Consider the following 14,134-nt stretch of genomic DNA (forward strand, 5'->3'; position numbering starts at 1 on the left):
ATGATGTCACAATCTCAAAAATTAGCTAGAGTAAGTCTATTTTAATGAGGATGGTTTGTTATCTAGATGACATATTCCACATGTAACATCCAAATGAACTATATAGCATTGAGCCGTTGGCATGTGATTGTGGTGAGCAGAAGCAGTTATTATACATTACTTGGTAAAATTCATATTCATATCTTGTCAGTTTACAGTGATCCAGAGATTGAAAATAACATTTGTTTCTGTTTTAGTAACTGCTTTAAAAAATATCTCAAATCACTTTATTTTCTTTAGTTTGACTGCTAGTAGTGTTTTTAATATGTGGCCTTTCAAGAAGTAATGAAATTGCATCAATGCAACTTGGCAATGCATAACAGGACATGCTTCTAGGATTATTTTTAATGATTGAAAGTCAAGTTGAATTTTTTTTTTTAAAGACCCAAAATACAGATGAGCCAAGTAAACCCAGAAAGAAATATGTGAATGAAATGTTGGTTCTTGGCCCTTTGCGTATTCTCCACATCTATTTTCTCCAGATCCCTTCTTTCTTGCCCATTCACAACAAAAGGGGAAGGGTGGTGGGAGTCTCAGAGTATGTTCTATTGGTGTATTTTTTTGCATTCCCCTTTCTCTTCACTGATAGTTTGAAGAGTACTGTAGTTGTCCCTGGTTTGAGGGGGTACAGCCATTAGATCTGTGTTTTCTAGAGGCGGCTTTTGTGGCAGTCTGGAAAGTTGACTGGAGGACTATGAGAGTGGTTGGAAATCTTGGTGGACGGGCAGGAGGGGTGGGTGAGAGCAGAGGCAGCAATGCTGGAGGGACAGAAAGGGAAGGATTCAAGTAGTGTAACCAGGAAGTAGAATGATTAGAATTTGGTACAGCTCACTTGAGGAATAAGGGGGAAGGCAGAGGTGTGGGAGCTGTTTGTTTCTAGTTTGGGCAACTCAGTGATGTCGGGGTACTAGGAATAGGCTTAATGGATCCACAGAAGTGATGGGCCCCCAGACTCTCTCCTATCACCCAACATTGCTTGCCTGCTTTCCTTGATGACTCGTTAGCTTACCTCTTTAGATTACCTCTTCTTGGTTGGGGACCATGGCGAATGGCATCTTCAGCTTCCCTTGGGTGGTCTGGGATATTGGGTGCTTAGAAGTGAGAACAGGTGGTTGTGGGCACCACTGATGTAAATGTGGAGGTGAAAGGGCAGTGTTCATCTAGAGCTGTCCTAGTGTCCAGTGTGAAAGGCAGGATAACAATGTTTTGCCAAACTAAGAGTACTCACTTCAGATTTCAAGGGAAGAAGTTTGGTATTTACCAGGTATGAACATTAGCCCTTCACTAAGTAATGCCTGATTCAGAGAACTTCTCTTTTGTGGTACAGCACACTGAAGGGGTTCTACCAAGAGAGAGAAAAAAAAAAGAGAGAACGGTGCTTCCTAAACTATAATTACTTAAATGTTGCCATAAGTAAATATTTTAAATGTACGAAAATGGCAACCTCAGGAAATACGACTAAGAAGTCAAGATGTGACACACCCTTTTGCCCACACCTTTGTAGCTGTTGAAAATTTCCACCAAGAATGATATATGCAAAGAAGGTTAAGGTCAGGCTGTGAAGTTTCAGAGGGAGGCCAACATTTTCATGGCCTTTAATTTTACAGAATTACAATCTAGTGATGGAGCTTACAAATGGGAATCCAGTATTTAAGTTAGGTAATCTGTCATCGTAATTAGATAAGAGCAGTTACGGTGGCTTTCCTTTCTTAACTTCTGTACAGAAATTTGGCATGGCAACAAAACAAAACAAGAAAACAGGTCTGCTCCTAACCACGTTGCTTGCAAATACACAAGCCTTGAACTTATTTGGTTTGTCTGAGAGAAAGGAGTTTGGGAGGAGAATGAAATATCTCATGAGTTGGACATAGTATTGAAGGACTTTTGTTCTTATCACTTGATATTAGAATGTGTCATTTTATACAAAGTTATGTAGCATAATTTTAAAGAGTAACTACAATGCCAAGAGAATGAGCTGGATTCTTCTGTATCGTGTGGTCTTTTTTGATCCACAGGCTTTTTAATATTAAAATGAATATTTTAATATTCATTAAAAGCTCCATGGCACTTTGTGGCATTCATATTGGAAACAGAGATGTACAGCACGCTTCAGTGAGGCATGGGACTACCAGGTAGTGTGTCATTAAGAATGGCTGAGCATTTAGAAAGCGCAAGACATGATCAGTGGTTTTCTAGGTTGTACCCCAAATCCATCCTTTTTTATTTTATTTAATTTTTTTTTTTGCCAAGAGTTAGTATATACTGTCTTACTTTCTCCTAAAATCAATTCACATTAGGATGGAATGTCACAGATAAACTGGCATGGAGCTTCTCAGTGAATGCCATTGATTGTATTGTACTATAGACTATTATTCTCTTTCAGCATATCTAAAACTTCTGGTTGAATGACACTGCTAATTTGTTTAATTGTGGGACTGAAGAGAAATATGTTTAAAAATAAAATTGACATAAAAACACATCCTTATGTTCTTCAGTGTTCATCCAAATGAAGAGGAACAGGAGCAAACATAATATTTTGTGTTCAGAGATGTGGGAAGTGTTGTAGGAGATTCTCCAGAAGGTCTCGAGAACCCTCACCAGCTCCAAATACTTGTCAAAGATGAGACTCACACAAATGAGGCCACGTCACCCACAGTCAGAGAGTGCACAGGAGACCCATATCGATGGGGGTCCCTGCCAGAGGCGCTTTGAGGAAAGGAAGAGCTGGACCAGTTCTGGGAGGAGAGGTGTCTTGAGCTGGGCCTTGGAAAATGATTAAGACTAACCTAGAAAGGTATTCGGTATGTTTTGAATGATTCTGGAGTAGCAGAAGAAAGGCCATTGATGTGAGGGAAATAATGGGCAGAGACTATAGTGACCCGAGGGAACTAAAGGTTTAGAAAGCATTTGAAAAGGATAATCCTACCTCCCTTACCTTACTCTCCTGCCTTAGAGATGACAGGCATTTCATTGCCCATGTTTAATAAATGTGCTTTCAGAGGAATGGAGAAGGGAATACGAGCTGAGGGTATCTTGGGTTTTGTTTACAGAATGTCATTACCAATACTCCATCCTCATGACCTTTTCAGCATCAAAAGATTGGACTTGACATCATCTTGCCATATATGTGGCTTTTGAGTGAGACTTCACTTTCCATGGGTGATATTCTGCTTTGGGAGGCAAAAGAATCTTGCTGCTTTGTACGTTTATCAGGGTGGGCTCTGAGCCGATTCATCGAACACCTCTTCGCTTTGCAACAGGAAACAGATGAGAGTGCTGCATCATTTGGGGGATAACTGCCAGAGGAAGAATCTGCATTACTGAAGTTCAGTAAACGGTTAATTGGAAATGAGGCAGCACAGTGAGGACTTAAGAGAGACAGACCCTTTGGTGTCAGACAGATAGAAGTTGAAGTCCTGAATCTATCACTTAGTTGTTCAGCCCTTCGAATACGTTATTTAGCCCCATGCAACTTCATTTCTTTATTAAAAATAGGAAAGTTTATTAAAGTTTATTAAGTTTATTAAAATTGGAAAGTGTCTGCCATCTAGGATGGTTGTAAGGCTTAAAGAGATAATTTGAAAGCTAAACACTGAAATATTAGCTATTATTATTATTACATGTGTACATTGACACCCAGAGATAACCAGAGTTGTATAGTAGTTCTTTTTAGTTGTTAAAGAGATAATGGTTCGTCACTACATAGTTACTTCATTAACTGATTTCATGAAACAGGCCTTTCTGAATCCCTTTCAGGGTACTTAAAAAATTCATTGTCTTCAGTTAAGACAAATCCTTCCTAGATTATTAAGGCCTAGGTTGGAAGAAAGTGTTTGCCAAAGAAGTCTAAAATGTACACCTTTCACAGATTCCTACCTGGGAGAATCCAAGTAACCGAATCTTTTCTTCACGGCTAATCCTGTCCCACTTATCCTTCATGGTTTCTGTCATGGCCGTGGCCAGCCTGGGTTAACAGGCCTTGTTTAGGCTCGCAGAAGCCAAGGGCAGGGAGGAAACGAAGTTCTGTGCTTTTTTCTTCTGGGAGGGATCTGCAGAGCTTAGACGGTCACCTTAGTCAGCCGTTCTCACTTTGAGAACCTCCAAGACCTTTTTGGGTGGGCAAGAGGGAGGACACCTACAGGGTCACAACTATTTTTATAATAGTACTGGGTGTTCATTTCTGTTCTCTCACAAGTGTATGGTGGGGCTTTTCAGACACTGCATGCTGTGTGATGATGTTGTATAATGAACATTGGTCGAAAATCTGTGTTAAGTCAGTGGTCACTTCCAGTGACCAGTGCTTGATGTTACAGAATCATGCATGGGAGAAGAGCCATCCAGAATGCAAGTCACACCAATGAATTTTCATAGAACAGAGCACAAGGAGTCCATTGATAAGTTTCAGATTCTGCTTTGCTACCACCCTTTAAGAAACTAGCCCTTGTCGAGTTTTGGTGTAGCATGAAAGAAGAATTTCCACCATTAGCTGAAAATGAAGCCCAGATTTTCTCCCTGTGTGCTGCAGCCAAACAACATATCACAGCAAATTGAATTCAGAGGCACATGTGAGAATTTAGCTGTTTTCTGTTTAGTCAGACATTAAAGAGACGTGCAGAAACGTAAATCAGTGCCACTCTTCTCCTTAACGTTTTGTTTTGAAAAAAATATGGTTATTTTGCTATTTTATGTAACATGCAATGGGTATATTGTTACTTAAGCTAAATGAATTAATGCATATTTTAAAATTCAGTTTTCATTTCTAATATAACTATCGTTAAATGTAATCTATGTAATTGAAAGGGCTTTGGGGGTCCTCAGTGCATTTTAGGAGTGTAAAGGGGACTTTGGGACTAAAAACTTAGAGAACCACTGGCCTAGTGTATTGTTCACCAGGGTGGATACTGGTCAGTGCATGTCTACTGATTGCTTACTTTTTCTGGAAAAAGGTATTCTGTGTTCAAATATATTTTGAGCCAAGATGCACGCTTTCTCCCCTCTTAGAGATTTACCATACATATTAATATACCAGAGTCCCTCAAATGTGTTTCCCAAATTTATTCCAACCTTTTTTTCTCCTTTTTATTTTTAGGATAACATAGTGTTCCACAATGGAATCTATCAGCCCATTAAACCACACTGGCTAAAATATGATATGTTACCCTCTCCCCATTTTTCAAAAATAAAAAGCAATTTTTATCAGGTACTTTCCTTGAAATTCATCCTTTATTTAGAGGAAGGCCCATGGAAATTTACCGCCTCATCTGACTGCCTCTCTTTTTAAAAAGAAAACTACTCATACTTTGTTGTATTGTACTATTTTGCTTATAATCTTTGAAGCTGTTTTCAACTTCTGTTTCCAAACTCATATGTTTTAAAACTCTGTTTTAAACATTTTTCTGTGTTAATTAGGACACATCTGTTCCTTGTGTCCTAAGACAAAGTAATCTCATCCCCACACAAATTGTGCAAATTGCATGTTAAGTCCCAGCAGCCTAGCTGTGGAGCGATTACTACTGTTCGGTATTTTTAAATGGCAAAAGATCCCTTTGGCGATGCATCACATGCCTTTATAAAACACAGTCGGTTTTTGTAACAAAGGTTTGTAAATGGCAGTGGGTTTTGTATTTTTTTTTTATGACTCTTCCTTTCCAGTTCTTTGGCTTCCATTGGTTTTGGGCACAATCCTAACAGTTAAAACAAAAGAAAAATATTCCACAGTGTGGATGGGGAACATGTTGCTGGCTGCTACCTGATGGGCGTTTCCCTCCTAAAAAATAAGAATGATGGATTAACCAGCAGCAGCCCTTTCCGACGACAGTGCCTTTCTAAATTTGCATTGAGGCAGACGTGCAGAGATCATTTCTTTCTCTTTCTGTATTTCACATGTCTGTGTCAAGGAAAGAATGGAAAAGTCTTAATTTGTTATAATAATTAAAGGGACAACAGCCTTTGTATTTTATACAGTTCAAGAGCTTTTGTTTTTTTATATTCCGGTCTTGCCAGTTCCTACTTAAAAACTTAATATTGTTGGGGCTTCCCTGGTGGCGCAGTGGTTGAGAGTCCGCCTGCCGATGCAGGGGGCGCGGGTTCGTGCCCCGGTCCGGGAAGATCCCACATGCCGCGGAGCGGCTGGGCCCGTGAGCCATGGCCGCTGGGCCTGCGCGTCTGGAGCCTGTGCTCCGCGACGGGAGAGGCCCCCGCGTACCACAAAAAACAAGCAAACAAACAAAACTTAATATTGTTGGCATCCTTAGTGACTTTCTGTTGTGAACTGAAAATTGATGTTCCCTTATTATTTAAAAAATTCAAGCAGAATTTACTGTGACTGTCTTATTCAGTATCTTGTTTTTTTCCCTACCACTTAGTAGTTTGAGGGAGAACTCTTTACATGTGCAAAAGAATCACATTCAGTTTATAGGAATATATTAGAGCGTTAGCAAACTGTGCTGGAAGTTCTTTGATAATTAAATCAGCCAGGTTAACCAGACTGAGATTAACCAGACTGAGGTTACTCTTCACGCAGCAAGAGGCTGCTTTTCCATCTTCTCTGACAGTTGAGTATAGATTGTAGTGTATTTGGGATATCAAAAATTGAAGAATTGTAAAGCTATGTGGCAGCTTAAGAAATGTGGTAAAAATGCATATGGGCCATTGATTGTATGAACTATGTTGTGTGAGCACGTTTTGCAGTAGAAAGTCAAATTTCAGGTATGCACATTCAAAGTTGGAGAATAGGTTATTCGAGAAGGGTCTTTAAAAAAATTTTTTTTAATACATCTTTATTGGAGTATAATTGCTTTACAATGGTGTGTTAGTTTCTGCTTTATAACAAAGTGAATCAGCTATACATATACATATGTCCCCATATCTCTTCCCTCTTGCGTCTCCCTCCTCCCACCCTCCCTATCCCACCCCTCTAGGTGGTCACAAAGCACCGAGCTGATCTCCCTGTGCTATGCGGCTGCTTCCCATTAGTTATCTGTTTTACTCCAGACGGGTCTTGACATGCGGTCATTAAGAGCTGAAGCTCTGGGGTCAGATGATCTGAGTTTGTTTCTTACCTCCATCCCATACGTGTGGTGTTGGGTGAGTGATGTAACTTCTCTGTGACTCAGTTTCTCCAACTGTAAAAAGTCATCTAAAATTTCTAGACAGTGCCTTGCACATCGTAACTGTCTTAGTTATCTATTGCTATGTAACAAATTACCCTAAAACTTGGTGACGTGAAACAGCAAATATTTACGATCTCACCTTTCCATGAGTAAGAATCAGGGCGCCTCTTAGATGGGCGTCTCTGGCTCAAGGCCTTTCGTGAGGTTACGGTCAAGCCGTTAGCCCAGGCTACAGTCTCATCTGAAGGATGGGGGCGGGGTGTGTGCACTTGGGATCTGCTTCCAAGTTCACTTACACAGATGGCAGCAGGCCACGTGGGCCCCTGCACAGGATGGCCTCACAGTCTGGCAGTTGTCTTCCCCCAGAGTGAGTAATCCAGGAGAGAACGCAAGAGGTCACGATGGAAGCCACAGTCTTCTCGGAGCCTCATCTTGGAAATGACGTTCCATTACCACTGCTCCACTCTGTTGGCTGGAAGCACTCAATCCAGTCCATACTCATGGGGAGAGGATTATACAAGGGCATGAATATCAAGAGGTAGGATCACAGGGAACCATCTTGGAGGCTGCCTATAACAGTAACTCATGCTTTCACTTGTATCTTCTGTCCACATGTCAGTGAATTCCAATGTGTCCATCCATGGGTCTACCTGATACCTCACTAGGATGTCTAATAGGCATCTTAAGCTTCATATGGAAAAATGGGCCTCCCCAACACCTGCTTTTCCCAGTTTTTTCCATCTTGGTGAATGGCAGCTCCATTCTTAGAGATGATTGGGTCAAAAATTTGGAAAGATCCTTTACTCGTTTCTTTCTCTTATACCATTTGTCAACTTGACCTTCAAAATAAATCCAGAATCTCACCAGTTCTCATAACCTCCTCCCCCAGTATCACCACGTTGGTCCATGTATTGTCTCACCTGAATTTTTGCAGTAGCCTAAGTGGGCTCTGTTTTCAGCCTTGTCCTATTATAATGTATTCTTCACACAACAGACAGAAAGATCCCTTAAAACGTAAGGCAGATCATTACCTTGCTCATTCAGGCTTCTCTAGTGTCTTCCCATTTTACTTGAAGTAGAAAGCCAGAGTCTGTACAATGGCCTACAAGGCCTTTTGTGGTTATAACATTATTTTTTTGTATCTTATTTTATAAAATGATATAAATATGTATAATAAATGCCATATAAATGTATGTCTGTGTAAACACATATTAATATGTTTAATTTATCTAGAATTTATTTTCTGAATGGTGTAGGGGAGGGATCTGACTCTTTCCAGATGGAAAGCTAACTTGCCCAGCACTATTTATGGATTAGAACACTAATTCCCCACTGAGGGGTTATTCCACCATGAACCCATTACTCTCTTTCTATGCAATCTGTGTCTAATTGTTGGATTTTAGGATAAAAATGAATTTTAATAAATCATATAAGATAAAATTGTAGAGATTTTATTTGATATGGTATACTCAGTTGCATATAAAAACAACTTGAATTATCACTGAGAATTCATTATGGAGAATACTTATGTCCCTTTATTTGATAGATAAGGAACTAATTCTACTTAGGAGATTGTGACTTAAATTTAAAAATCCACTTAGCTGCAAAACTAAGGTTAAAAAAAAAAAATCTCACGGCTTTTAGACCACAGCTTTTGATTTACATTGATATACTGTACTTTGCTGCTGCTTCTGCTTATAACTGTTCAGAAAATTATCACGAAAATACTTATCAAATTTTAAAATCCTGTGAGGATATCATCTGCAGTGAAGTCCTTGTTTACGTAGCTGACTTTCAGTGTTCCGGCATATCAATGAATGCTCTAGGCCTCTGGCATTCTTTTCTCCTTTCTGGACTTTTGGTCTTATCTCTGTTTGTAACTTCAGCTGGCAAACAAGAATGTGCAGCAAAGGAGATTAAACTCAAGCCAGGTTGTTTGGTGGGTGATTAGAAGCACTGCTGAAAAGTTGGCCGAAGGAGGGAAATATATTGCAGTTCTTGCTTAAAAGGAGGTGTGTAGAATTTTCAGTGGTTTTCTTTTGATAAAAATTGTTTCAAAAATTGTTTCATGCTTGTTGCACTATGTGTAATTGAGGGTCAGCTATAAATCACAAAATGAATCACTTTCACGTTCTTCACATCTACAGAGATAAGAATGGAAAATCTTGTCACTTAGATGAGTCTTTTTTTTTTTCTCCTCTGCAAATAGTCTGAGCCTTACTCCTCTGGACACCTGTCTTTGGCAGCCAGTAAAGGGCCCTGAGCTAATAATAGAGGCATTCTGCTTCTCCCAGATCAATTGGTTCTACTTGGTGACCAGAATATAGTCCAGAAATAAATTTCTTTCTTTAGGGCAAGAATAAAACAGAAAAAGAGAGAAAGAGTACCATGAGAAAGTATTGTGCTTTTGGTAAACTTTTCAAACCAACACCTAACATTACATTCCGTGACATTATGCCCGTTAAGAGTCGGTGGGCATGAGTGATTAAACCCAGAGTCTAGTCAAGGCACAGATGAACTTGCTCTGTGATTTTAAGAGGTTCCTCACCCTCTCTGGGCCAGCAGCTTTATTTGCAGAAGAATCTTGGACTAGATGACAAAGACATTTCCAGTTCTAAAGTACCAGGACATAAAGCTGGAAACAAATGAGAGAATTGCAGCAGTTTATTTTTAGTAAAAGAAGATTGATACCAGCCAATAACTCTCAGTGGGCTCACTTAAATCCTTCTCTCTCCAAATTCTGTTTTTACCAAAACGGTAAGCTAACAACAGTTTGTCATGCTTTGAACTTCCTGGCTCAGTGTTGATTTGTATCAATATGTTACTGTTACACATTTGAGTGGGAGCTGAGTTAACATTTCATGAAAACTGCTCAGAAAACTAATAAAATCGTTAGAACCTCACTTTCGGTGGGTATTGCTAGCATCAAGAAAATAAAAAAGCCTTTGCCATTTTCAGGCAGTCGCTCTTCCAGCTAGACTGAAAATGTAACGGCCTTACACCCAACTCACTTGTTTAAACGTTAACCAAGAGCGGCTCTCTCCTCCTCAAAATCTCTAAGTGCCTACGTGAATTTAACCAGTAATACACAACTCCCCCCAGAAAAAGTCCTTTTAAAAAACGTTGTGTATTCTATAAAGTAATAGCTTCAGAAGGCTTTCAAGGAATTGATTATTCACACAGCAACCTAGTGAGGCACAGGAAGTATATCCTCTCTATTACAATTGGGTCATTTGATGATGAGCTTTGGCGATTGCCTCGGGACCTTTGGAGATTCATAGAGGGTTTACAGTTACAAGTAGGATGCAGTCACCATAGTTAGAGAACAGGGTGACAACCTTCCAATGGGCTTTCCGAATAGATGCGGAAGAGCTCAGAAAAGGCTCAAAAAGGATGCAAACGCCTTTTGAAGACCGTTTCCAGGCTCTCAAATGGCCATTGTCAAAGAACAAACAGTGGGGTGGATTTGACTAAGCATCAGAAGAGGCTAGAACAACACCCTGTGACAAGTGAGCCTTGGAAGCTCACAGGGCAGAAGAGAGCTTTTCAGAGCGACCTTGTCACACACAGTTCTAATGTGTGGGCTTTATCAGCTGCTCTGAGTGGGGGTAAAGAGGCATGCATATTCTACCCATTCATTTCATATTCAGTGTGTAAAGTAAATGCCGCTTTCCAGCTTGGGTGGAGAAGGTATTTATCAAGATATGTCAAGAGTCAGAATGAAAACCCATCAATTACCTATTTGTAGTGCAAAATGGAAAATGTCCTGTCTCTCACACTTGGCCTTTTCTGTTCAATCCTAAGTAGCCTTCATTTAAAAATATTACTGTTAGCTCATTCAGTCTGAGTCTTTCATGGGCAGAATCAGATGAATTTTAATTTGAAACATAACTTTCTCCACTTTCTGCCCTCGAGAACTGCACATCAGTATCTCTGTTTTAACGTAATGAACCCTTCTTTATTTACTTATTTCGGTTAGTAAAGTTGAAATTTTGCAAGCACATTACCAGTGGTAGATGTCGTAAGATGCAGCACCTGTCGGGCAGGCGCTTTGTTTTTTCTTCTTCCTCCCTCCCTCCCCATCACCAGTATTTTGGGGCTCCGTATGGAGATCAATTGTGCGATAGCTTCATTCTGGTAATTAACATGCTTGTTTGAGGTTATAAAGTATACATCTGAGAAAGGCCAGGGATTTCCCCCTGAATATCAACGAATTGCTTGAAGTGGCATTTATTTTTCATTCTGACTTGGTGTTGTGTTTTGTTTCACTGCAGCATTCTGGAGCAAAATGAAAGAGTTTATTCTGAGGCCTCCAGAGTAGTGCTGCTACAGACCATGAACAAGAAAGAGGAGACCTCAGCCTGCACGAACGGTCTTGAAATGCAAATGGTCTTGGGTAAGTCATCCGAAGGACTTGGCTTTCATTAGCTGTAAATTTCATCCATCATCGTTCATTTGGTGTCCCGGGCCATCTTATTCAAGTTCATGGTTATTTCTCTACAACCCAAGAAACAGGATGTTGAGGAAATGTTGATCCAGGGCTGCTGAGCCAAGAGAGCAATGACATTGACTTAGTGTGTTCCTTTCTGAAATTTGCGGAATAGCAGGATTTGAGCGGAATGCATTTGTGGTTAGGAAAGACCAAAAAGAAAAAAAAAAAAAAAAACCCAAACAACTAAACACACAAACAACAGACTTTATCTTCCGTGTATTCCGTTTCAGTGGGGAGCATAGGGGATTAATCATACAGGAGATAGTATATTCAATCTAGTGGCATGTTTGTTATCCTGTAAGTGAAGTTATTGGGATGAGCAAGGTGAGAGGCATTGGGCGTTTCCAGATCCTGTTCAACAGGGTCTGTTGAGAACCTTTTAGCTAAACATGGTACCCGGAATGACAGTCTCGGGGGTGGAATGCAAATGCTCCAAACTATAAATAAATATTAAATAAATTCCAAACCCTACAGCAAAATAATGTGGACTTCCAAGTAAGTTTCATCAGTCTAGTTCAGTGTATTTCTTGGAAACAGAGACCTCAGATGGAAGCCCAGTTCTGCTCACATATCTTGGTGACCTTGGACAATGTATCCACCCTGTTGAAATGACCGCTATCATTTGTAAAACACCACTGTAAAAACACCACTATCTTGATGATGTCCGAGGTTGCTTGCGAATTTAAAATTCCACAGCTCACTCTGGTGAAGTTAATTAAGTACCCTTGACTCTTGCTTGTCTGAATTTATTGTGTGCCCTTGGCAAGTCGTCATTCTCAGGGGGCTCCCTGGACCAGCCAGTGTGAAGAAGGGGTGGCAGAGGCACCTGGGGTCCTCCCTCCTTCTGGCACTGATCTTGTGACTCAGCCCTTTGGTCAAGCAGGTCTTGCAGTATCTGGTTCATAATTCATTCCCTTGCAGCGTTACGGAAAACATGGCGCAGTGTTCTATGAATATAATATTCAAATAAACGAGATGGGTTTCTTTTGAATTATTGTCTTCTGTTTTTCTGTTGGGGATCTCACTTCTTCTTTCTCTGTGCTTGCAGTCACTGTGTTGTGGGTTTTCTGCCAGTTCTTTAACCCTGTGGAGCCCCAAACTTTGTTTTACGTTGAACGGAGCCCTTTCTTACTAAATGTCCCTTTTCTGAAGCAGAGCTGCAAACGACGCTTTAAATGATGCTCAGGTGTCACTCTTGTTAGCAGCTGGCTGTCTGCCTCAGAGCAGTGCATTATTTGGGTTTCATAACAGCATTTTTTTTTCTCTTAAAAATGTTAAATTACGAAGTGCAGGAAACCACATGAATGCGGCAGAATGAAAACGCAAACAGTGTTATCTGAAGATGCCAGTTTTATGATTCTCCTGGTGACAGTCTCTTCCCTGCAGTCAACATAGGAAGCCTCTCTACCTGTTCGGTGACAGCGTTGTAGCTCCCGTATCCACCTGCCTTCTTGCCTTGTCCTGCTGAATTGGGAGTTTGAGTTAAGACGACTGCAGGGGGCTGTCTCTTTCTATCCAAGTCCCGCCTGACCACCAAGCCCGGCTCATGTTCACAAAGTCTGCCCTGAATGCTCAGGACTTACTGACTGGCCTCTCCTTATGAGCTCCTATAACAATTAGAACCTGCATCTTAAAAAAAACAAAAACAAAACAAACAAACAAAAACAAACTCTTTGGCTGTGCATTGCTTTGTGAGTTGCAGACTTGAGGGCAGGAATCAGATCATAGCCTGGTGGTTCTCAAAGGTGGTCTAAGCCCCAGCACCTCCCCCATCAGAATCACCTGGACGTGCGTATTAAAGCTGCAGATTTAGCAACCCCAGGCTCGATGAGTCAGAATTTCTGGGGATGCTGAGCCCAAGAAACTCACTACAGATAGCTCTTGCGCACTGAGGTTTGTGAGCAAGTGTCTCAGGCTGCTGCTTCCTCCTCCCCTTTGCCTTGTCGCCCACAGCAGAGGGTCCAGATCTGAGCACATAGTAGGTGCCCAGGAAACGCTTGCTTGTTGATCTAAGCAGCGTCAAACCATGATAGTTGTAATATCTCTTCAATCTCCTGACCTTTTCGGATATGAAGTCAGCATATTCTCTGAACCCTGAGAAACCCCTTTTTGTCTAAATGTGTGAAGCGTTCCTCTAGGTCAGAGGCTCCTTTGGAAACCTTTTTATGTCTCTTTCTCTGTCACCAATTGACTCTTGACTGTCCCTGGTAATGGCAGTAACCCTAAGTCTCGTAGAGCAGGGATATCAGCTGTGGGAGCTGGACTTGATGAGCTGACGGGACGGGCGAAGGCTCTGAGGATGAACGCAGTGCTGTGGTAACCTAGATGCTCTATCCTGGGCTCCCAAAGCCACACCTTCTGCCCTTGGCAGTTTGTTTTGAGTGGTGTTTCTTTCAGCTGTTAGGGCTAGCAGGTTGTCAGTTTGGGTGGCAGGAGAGCGGTCCCGTCGCCGGAAGGGATAAGGTTAAGCTGCAGTGGACACACATCACAG

The 14,134-nt window shown here is 41.0% G+C and overlaps 1 protein-coding gene across 4 annotated transcripts in view; it reads left to right on the forward strand.

The window, feature by feature from the left end:
• Positions 1-14,134, forward strand: part of ATXN1 (ataxin 1) — a 396,177-nt gene that overhangs the window by 87,338 nt on the left and 294,705 nt on the right. For all 4 annotated transcript variants that reach the window (XR_014326542.1, XR_014326543.1, XM_082848800.1 and 1 more), the window contains one exon: positions 11,426-11,547. The gene's annotated coding sequence lies outside the window, so the exon portion shown is untranslated. The remainder of the gene's footprint in view (positions 1-11,425; positions 11,548-14,134) is intronic.

Source organism: Leucopleurus acutus, assembly GCF_964270905.1.
Source record: "Leucopleurus acutus genome assembly, chromosome: 10".
Lineage (NCBI taxonomy): Eukaryota > Metazoa > Chordata > Mammalia > Artiodactyla > Delphinidae > Leucopleurus > Leucopleurus acutus.